Source organism: Glandiceps talaboti, chromosome 16, assembly GCF_964340395.1.
Source record: "Glandiceps talaboti chromosome 16, keGlaTala1.1, whole genome shotgun sequence".
NCBI lineage: Eukaryota > Metazoa > Hemichordata > Enteropneusta > Spengelidae > Glandiceps > Glandiceps talaboti.
In genome coordinates, this window is record NC_135564.1 from 9,493,324 (window position 1) to 9,503,510 (window position 10,187).

Consider the following 10,187-nt stretch of genomic DNA (forward strand, 5'->3'; position numbering starts at 1 on the left):
AAATTTATTTTATCTGTTTTTTGTTTCTAATTCATTATCATATTTGTTGGATAACAAACGTTTATTCTTGGTTTGATGGATAGGTGTCTTTCACTTTTATCGGCTAAAATGTCGTGATAGAGTCGCTAGTACGTTATATGTTGTTGGCACGATATCCTGATAAGGAATTGAAGGTACACAATTGAAAAAAAAGACAATTACCCGAACGAAGACTTCTGATAGTTATCTGAGTTATTTCAAGATGTTTTGGAGTTCAATAATTGGTGTTTGAAAGATAAATTTAGATTTTCAACGATATAGAAATTATTTCATCACAAAGCTTAGTTTTGAGAGATGTAATTCGCAATTGCTTATCATTATAATGTCACACCGTTTTAAGTGACATAACATATTATTCAAACACAATATTGCCAATGAGCAGAGCTGTAGCTTGTTTGTTGGAGAACACTTTAAGTTAAAATGTTTGAAGTTTATGAAGTCTGTTAGCACTTCAATCGATGGAGTAGTCCCGTCAGTTGCTACGGCTTGTATTTCAAGCTGTCAAAACGAATAAAAAGTTAAATATCTGCCGCGGGTTATACGTCGTTTTTATTTCGTCATTCAAATAGATTTGGTTTCATTCATATTGAATTCAAGTACAATTTTATACACATCTGTGATGAAAAGTTGATGACTCGGCAGCTGGTTTAGACCAACACATATTTTTATTTCATGTGACTCAAACAACATGTCGTTTACGGTTCATCAAATATGTTAATTAGTTTTCTCATGAATACCAAATGTGCGTGGTAATCGCAGTGCCGTGTGTATAAATTCCTGCAAACTTCAGCAAAACTGCACACAACCTTTCAGCAAGAGGACCGTTTGATTGTAGCGATCGTGTTTGAAGGTGAGTGCCGACTTTTCTGTTCAAACTGTTATCTCTTAAACAGTTGACACAGCACGTTTATGTGGGATTTCGTTTGTTCATTTTTATATAAAGGTAGGAAAGAGAGGAACGTCCAGAATGTCTACTTTTCAATCGGAAATCACCGAATCTAATAGCATGTTTTATTTCCAACTTTATTTCAAATCATTCTGAATCTCTGCATCTAAAAACATGTTCTTTTAAACCTAAATGTACTGCATTGGTGTTATGTCAATCCACAACTTTTCGAATAACGTCGCTTACCGATGGCACATGTTTAACTTGATAGAACAACTTAAACGGATCATTATTTTCAACTTATTCCCAATACGATACATACTGTCAGTTCGCTTAGGTCAATTACATCAAAGTCTAGAATCCGAATCCGAATACTTGACTTGGGTTTTCCATTCGAAAAATGTTCATTGTGATTTGACACAGCAATCTATGTGTCGAAACGATCTTGTGACTTTAGGAAATGGTACATTGGGTTCAAACACGCGTTTATTGAGTCGCTCTTTCAAAATTACCCGAAGCAAAGACCCGTTCATTGAACACGGTTTATGTTCCCAAGCATCACCTTCGTCTAATCCATTCTCATATACGCGATAAAAATGAACCCTGACCTTAAACTTGCCCAAGTTGAATACGTTCCCTCTTGGGTTTCCTGAATTCGAATCCCGACAACAGTTCAGGTAGATGGAGAATCATTGTTTAGCTATAAAAAAAAACTATACATCACTATAACTGCCATGTATCCTCGTTCGGCTATTTCCTTAAGCTTGTAGCTGAAAGCTGACTGGCGTTTGATTGCTTACTTTCAAGTGTCGTAGAACGAGTCAGACCAGTCTTAACGTGGCAAAACAATACCACAATAATCACGTACTATACATTTCTGTATTTTATTTAAAACAATGTATTGTTGAAAGTCTCGTATCTTCATTACCATGTTACCTATTACTCCTTCAGGGTCAACAAATGCAGGCTTTTAATACATATTACTCTTATCGACCACAAATGACATCATAAAGTCTTTATGATGGAACGTATTCAATGTTTGTAGCTTTTGGCATCATGAGAAACTCCGAGTCTCGACATTCTACGGATATACAACACGTTTTAAATGTACCTAAACCTAATCCATGTATCATTAAGATCATTGGACTTAAGTAATTACATGTATAAGTCTACGTTACTGGGTGAAGATAAACTGAAAATCATGTACTTGCCTAAAACCAGTACCTTGTATGTGATATTTATATATATAATCATGACAAAATGAGACGTCACTGTAATTAGATAGCCAATCTTTATATTTTATGGATGCAGCAAGCACTTGTTTTGGTTGACTACCATTAAAGCCCACTTTAGAGAATATCAACTTAATCCCATTAAACGAAATACAAGGAAAGAAAAATGTTTCTGAATTCGTTTGATAATTGCTTCGGGCTTATTTCTACCTTGAATGATCTAAATGGACGATCTCATATATTCAGATAATACAAATAATGTTTAATAATTCTGTCTATTAATACGTTACAGTGGTATCCATGTCAGGTTGTTTTGGAGATTACACAAATGCATCTGAATCTTACGCTTCGCATGGTACTACCCATAAAAAACCTTTCAAATAATTTAGAATTTTAAGTGTAGACTTGTATTACTGTGCAAAGTGATAGGGTATGGGTTAATTATAATGATGTTCCATTAGATACCAAAAATCAATGATAAGATTTTAAACCAAGGTCTAATGCTTCACATTAATTGCTTCGAATCAATGTAATATATACGGGGAAAAAGGATATATAGACAGCCGTCAAAAATCAATATTTTTTCATATAGGATGTTATGGTATGTATCGATCAGAGTTCGGTAAAAACGTATTGAACAATATGATAAATCATTCAACACAGTTTTCAAGTTTTTAATGGAAATTTTCTTGCCAGAAATCGAGTTCCACAATTTTCTTTGTCTACGCGTACGGGAATTCCTAATTTGTTTTTAATGTGTTGATTAAGAGTTTGGTTTTTCAGTAGTTATATAAACCGGCGAAACAACCTAAAAGGAATGTAGTCATTCACTGCGATCAGCTCAGAGTGCAAATGTGATGTAGAAAATAGTATAGTATAGGAAGCGAGGGCAGGTGCTACAATAGTGAATGTACTGGAAGTGAACTGACACGGTGAAGACAGTGACATTACATTATGTTTGAATTCATCACAAATATCATTTGAACATCAGTTGCTTTCCGACTAGGTATTAATTATTTTGAGGAAATAAAACCGACAGAGTATTAAGCGAGTCTTTTAAAATGACGACATTTTCCTGAAGGTCAGCACTTATCGAACGTGACAAAAACTTAGGCATGTATGCCTCGCGGGTGGTTCGAAATACAATATGATAAATCTAGAAGTATATGATGGACTTCCGTCTTCTTCTGGTTTTGTCGCTAAGGGAAATACATTGTTCTTGGTGAGATGTCACATGAATCATGCATAAAGCAAAGCCTTAGTCGTGTCAGAGTAAAAAGAAAAAAACAGGCCTCTTGTATTTTATCAAGTAGAATTCATAGCATTTGATGATACATTTTCAAAAGTACTTTACCCCGTTAACTTAAAAGCAATTTAAAAATGAAGAAAAGGTGGGTCTCAGAACTGTTGCAATTTCTTCATTTTATCTACTCAATAATGAAATGATAATTATTTAGATTTCGAGTATGTTGTATTTATTTTCTGCATCGTGAAAGCAAATCAAGTTCATTGACTTCTGATTGTGCATTTGTGATAAATACAACCAATGGACAGAACAATGTGAACATCTTGCGGATGTATACACGTAAGAAACTCTAGCCTGAAGCAATGTGAATGTAGCAGAACTTATCAATCACAAGAATACATAAGCAAAGTATGTCTACAAAGTTATTATACATGTTTTGAAACATTTAGTATTTTATGATAATTGGAGACACCTTCATTTTTGTTAGTGAAACATCTCTTATCAATTGTTTTATTCTAGGGTCATTGCACTGCCTTTGTCCCATCTAGACTATATCTAATATTTAATGGTTATGTAATATTGATTCTTTGACGCCATTTGTGACACCCATTGCTTTCAATCATTATTTTACAGAATACACAAGAAAAACAACTCTATTCAACGTACATCTAAAATGGACAACTACTTCAAAGCTTCAGGTAAAGTCCAAAATACCATACAACTATTAAATGTTAAATTAAAGGCTTCTTTCAAAGGAGTAACATAGAAAGTCGTATGGCATACCTTTACGGCAGTTCATGGAATAAACTCGTGAGTTTATCATTCCTTGTCGAACCAATCATCTTTAAACGAGATTAAAACTGATTTAAGAAATACACATTTAATGGAAAATAGTTATTTTTATCAGTAAAATAAATATATAATGAATTGGTTTGCTCCCATACAATTTATAAACATTATTCGTGAAAGGAACTGAAAGAATGGATGAAAGAAAGACGTAGGAAGAGAACATAAGAAAGAATTACAGTGTTCCTCAATACTTTCCACGTCCAGCCAAGAAAGACAGGAGTGGGACATTGGAAGAGGCATTTCGATGACGATTGATGTACTTATACTTTCGCAAAACTTAATTTAAGAGAACATTAGGGGAAAACATCTACTATCGATTCTGAATGTTTTGGCCCATATTTCGAGCACGGTAGAACCAGTTATGGAGGTACGCGATGTCACGACATAGAATGATCGACCCGGGTATAAATTCTGTATTTTCCGTTCAGATAAGTAAAATGTAGCATGTTCGTGATATATGATAGATAAACGGACACTTGACATATTATTTGAAATTAATTGTGCAATTACATTGAGAAAATCTAATTTAGAAATTATGTGCAATCCACATTACTTTGGTAATGAATATGGATTTAAAATATTTGATGAATCTGTTTATTTTGAGAAAAAAAATGGTCTGTTTGTAAAATATTTATCTCGATTTGAATTAAATTAATCATCTCGGTTTCACGATAAGAGTATCTGTAAACATTTAATGAATGTATTTGATCAAAAATGTATACTAATGCAGTACAAAAAAACATTTCGTTTGGAGTCTTCGGGGACAAGGATGTCTTTTCTGTCCACACAGTGACAATATCCCTCGTTTCTTATCTCTATACAAGCCGCGGGATTGGAAATACGAATATCTCGATAGATTCGTATCTTATTGTTTGATTTTGCGATTGATTGCTTCTATTAGTATATGGCGCATACAGTTGTCACGTGATTTGGAAAGAGTTTTCTTCTTAAACCCATGGCGTAACAAAGCCACGGAACTGTGGTATTAAACACGAAGAATAGATTTAAGGCTCCCCCCCCCCACCAAAAATAAATTGTTTCTGGTCAGGACAGTTTGTCTATACTGGTGTGACGACGCGGATATTTTTTATTGTCAACAAACCTGTCATTCAGTCTACTCTTTATGGCAGTTACTGTTCTTTTTATTTAGTACTTTAGAGCAAGTGTGTATGTGGGGGCAGATGTCATTTGTTCGTTCATGATTTGCTCTGCAGTTGAATTCACTGAAGGAGGAGGGTTATTTTGAGTTTCCCCATGAATCTGCAGACTGCAGACATGAAAAAAGACCGATGCAAGGGTATTCAAGTGATGCGCGCGCTGATCTGAAACATATATTTTTTCTGGCCTAAGATGTCAATTTTGGGCCTCGTGAATGTCGTTATTTGCAATTTTATCTATTGCTGAACTACACAGAATTGGTAAATTTGAAATCAAACGGAAAACACTAGCCGTAAGAATATTCAAATGACATCTAAGATATACATCCGTAAGCAAATACAGCATACAGCTCATTTAAGTGACTTACGTGAACAGCCTGCCATTGACGAAACATGCCAACACTCATCGGCAATAATGTGAAAACGCATAGATCAATAAAAACAAATAATATAGTAGGACACTTTTTAGAACTAAAATATACCACTATAGATTAAACCAAGTTTATTCATCACCTTGTTGCCATAGCGATAATCCTTAAAACTAGGTAAGCGCTGGCAAGGTATGGTATGTTCAATTCATTTGAAAGATACATCGAATAACACAAGTTTCGATTACAGTGTATCTTTTACAGTGACTGTCTTGGAAATTATCCGCAGGAATTGGAATCTGTATCATAGCACTGACTAACTTTATTATCAAATCTATACGAATGAATCGTCAATTTTAATACAATAAATTGACAATTCATTCGTATAGATTTGATAATAAAGTGAATGCTATGATAATTGTTCTCATTTTTTATTGTTACATGCCATTTTCGACCTGTTTACTAAAACGAAATGCTTTTAAGCAAATATTGTAGATCCATGTTATTTTAGGCGGTATGCTAAATTAAATATTTAGACACAGGCATATTTCAATCACCATATAACAAGTCCAAATACTTTCCCATATCTTTTTGCAGGTCTGCTTCTGCTCTCGGTGTTGTTATTATTGCAAAATACACAATGTCAAGGACTTCATCCAAAGTTAATGTATCACGCGATGCAAGGCAAACGACAAGAGTCAGATGATATAGCTATTCCACAACAAGAACAGGACAAAGTTGGTCCAGTCAGTATTTTAGACGTCAAAAGAGTCCTTGAGTATATAATTGATGCCGATACTGACGGTAAATATATTATTATTATAACATTTTTAACATGACACACTTTACAATTAAATACATTCACTACAACACATCGCAGACGTAGAGTTACATGTAGTCATTCCTTCCCTGATTCCTTTTCGCTTTAAATTTGACAAAATTACCCGAAAACCATACACAATTATCTGCTTGTAACAACGTATTGCAGGCAAATATAAACAGGGTGTAATATCCACACGTTAAAATATACTTTATACACTGTGCCATCTCGTAAGAAACATTTAAAAGCTAAATCATTGATTGGGTAAACTTGACATTGAAATAAATAAATCCAGTTACAGACTTTGTCTATTTGAATGTTGTCATATGATGAGTCACAGTCCTGAACGTGACGAATACGATGAACAATGCTTTTATAAAATTGAGTCATTGATAAGGCAAAAAAATAGATATGTAAAAGAAAGAAGAAAAAACGTCCAATTATTGATTTAATGTGTCTATTTGAATAGGTTGAGATAACAGGGTTAAACTAAAGAAAGGTTTTGGGTTGTAATAGGGCAGAGGGTTGTAAAAGAGAGAGAGAGAGAGAGAGAGAGAGAGAGAGAGAGAGAGAGAGAGAGAGAGAGAGAGAGAGAGAGAGAGAGAGAGAGAGAGAGAGAGAGAGAGAGAGAGAGAGAGAGAGAGAGGGGGGGGGGACAGGCAGACATACATACATACATACATACATACATACATACATACATACATACATACATACATACATACATACATACATACATGCATACATACATACATACATACATACATACATACATACATACAAGCACAGAAACGAAGAGAAACAATATTCGCGTATCAAATAAAGTCAGCTGTGGCTAATTCCAGCTCTTCATCTACTATAGTAATATTGCAATAGTGTAAGCGTGCATTAAAGGCATTTATTTCCAGCTACGCCCTGTCGGCATATTTGTATTTCATGTAAATACAGAGATACAGAAAGTTGTTTTCATTTTGTTGTCAATATTAAAAGGCATATTTGTTTTAGTTTGAATTATTCATCACCATGACAACTCTGTTCGATAGAAAGGGAATGAAAGTATAAAATTAGTGCATGGTTTATCGTGAAACTTGTCTTTATGACAAGTAAAGTACCAAACATGACAAAGTAGCTGGTGCTACAGATTTACAGAAACCATTTCTGATAATAATTTGATGAGAACACCGTTACAGTCCCTTGCCATCAACTGTATAGGAAACTTGTGTTTTAATGATCATTCGGAACGCGCTTATATCCTATATCCCCTGATGTCACGTGTAAACGTATTAAATACACTTAAAGGAGAATTTCCTTTGATTGCTCAAATCCCAAAGATGTGATATATTCTGGAAGCGTTGTTTTTGCCATGGTCCTATCGGTAATACAAAACTTTCTCTATTACATTCTGTATTTTACCCAGTGGAATGGAGTCTTGGATTATTGATGATTTTCACTGAATGAAGAGTCAGGGTATCTAGGCTAGATCCTGATTTAGTCTCCACAGTCTCCTTTCTCACATCCATTAAACATCCTTCTTAAATCTACAAAGTCCATAGAATATCATTTCTAAATCCTCCGACCATTAGTTGATGTGTTTTGTTTGTAATGAATTCTGTCTCAAAATAATGCATCAATAAACATCAGAGTGTACTGTACACATCAGACTGAATCCACAAGGATTTCAAAATCTTTAATCATTGATGAAATTACCTTGGTACATTTCGCAACGTTCCAGTTAGTGAATTAATATTAGCCTTTTTGAAATCACTCCTCTACATTCTATTATAACGGTTTAGGGTATTAAAGCCAGGTAGATTTAACTACAAGATGTTCGGTTAACAACGTGTGTTGTTGATTTTATTTTCAAAATCAGTAATGAGGCGTGCGTGGATTTTAAAACAATTATCCAAGGTAATGCTGTCTGTTTTTTTGATTGCCTTTTAAACGAATAGAACCAAATACTACCATGCATACATTTATACTTATGTACGTACGTGCATGACATATATACGTACGTATGTATACATACATACATACATACATACATACATACATACATACACACACACACACATCTCTTTGAATCTAAACTTATACTATATCACATACTTTTTTTTCAGGTGATGGATATGTAACAATCAAGGACTATCAATACTCAGACGAATGGTGAAGGTGGAATCGAATAACAACTGATTCCCAAGTGTAATTATTGTTTTCGAAAATGGCGTTTTCAGCTCCATATATAAACATTAATTTCCAGTTTGAAATTATGCAGAAATAGAACTTTGTATATCCCTTGTAGCCCTAGTCTATCTTAACAACTTTGCATAAATATACCAATGTCTCCTATTTTCTTGAACAGCTTTAAAAAGTTTGTCTCAGCTATGTTATCGATCTCCGAGAGAATGCAATCACTTGTCCTCGAATGTCACTTCCATGATTATCTTTCATTTGTGGCTTCTTGAAGATGAACAACAACGGGAAATACATTTACTAAAACTTGATTTCACTCGTTGATAACTTTGGAAAATCCAAACGTAAAAACGATATGCAAATGATCAGAAAGACCACTACTGCAAACAGTGCAATTATTCAATGCGTGGAGTCATTTGTTTCTCAAGGAAATGTGCAGTAGAACGTCTTCAGTTTCTTATTTACAAAGTTTAAGACCAGTGCATCTCTACTATATCTCTGTAGAATTAAAACAGACAAGGATACTACCAATAAAATATTCTTTTAAACGAAGATATTTACTGTGTCTATGTTTGATAAGAACTCGGCTATGGTAAATTTTCTTTTACAGTGACGAATGTATTCTTAAATGCGTTCATTTGGTCCGTAAAACACAATAATAAGCCCTTCTTGTTTTTGTTTTGTTTTGTTTTCTTGTTTTGTTTTGTTTTGTTTTGTTTGTCTTGTCTTGTCTTGTCTTGTCTTGTCTTGTCTTGTCTTGTCTTTGACTGGAATTGTCTTGTCTTGTCTTGTCTTGTCTTGTCTTGTCTTGTCCTGTCCAGTTCTGTCTTGTCTTGTCTTGGTTTGTCTTGCCTTTGTGCTGCGTCCTTTGGTGCCGTGTTATTTTTGTGTAACAAATAATAATGGTACGTCTATTGAACAAACTTCACTATGGTGTGTAGTCAGTAGGAGAATTAGTATATGATATATAAGCACTGCAAGGTATTGCGCGTTCGTGACTTCCAGACTCTAAAATTGTGAAAACCATCCATTTATTAAGAGTGTATGTGTTTAACATTCTTTAAGTATAGAAAATAACTTTCGATAATTTCTTTGGCACAGAATTTCTGGTCAATTTAAAATAATTACTTGTCATTTGTGGTGTCGGCACTATTTGAAAACCTAGTTATTACATTTAAATCGAATTCCTGTGACTAAACATTAAATAATCATACATCGGAAAAGAAATTAATAAGTACTGCAATTCTTTGATTCTTATGATATGAAATAACGTTACTGTGCGAACGTATGTTATTTGATTACAGCCCGTTTAGGTTTAAAAACGTCTGTGTGTACTAAATTACTTTAACTGAAAACTTACTTAATATAAGAAAACACAACTTCATTCAACGAAGTGGGCT

General features: G+C 34.0%; 1 long non-coding RNA gene across 1 annotated transcript; it reads left to right on the forward strand.

Moving 5' to 3' along the window:
* Positions 1–851: 851 nt before the first annotated feature.
* Positions 852–9,310, forward strand: LOC144447825 (uncharacterized). The gene is made up of 4 exons (XR_013482053.1): positions 852–889; positions 4,037–4,101; positions 6,375–6,581; positions 8,715–9,310. It is a non-coding gene; the product is annotated as an uncharacterized LOC144447825 (long non-coding RNA).
* The last annotated feature ends 877 nt before the right edge of the window (positions 9,311–10,187 follow it).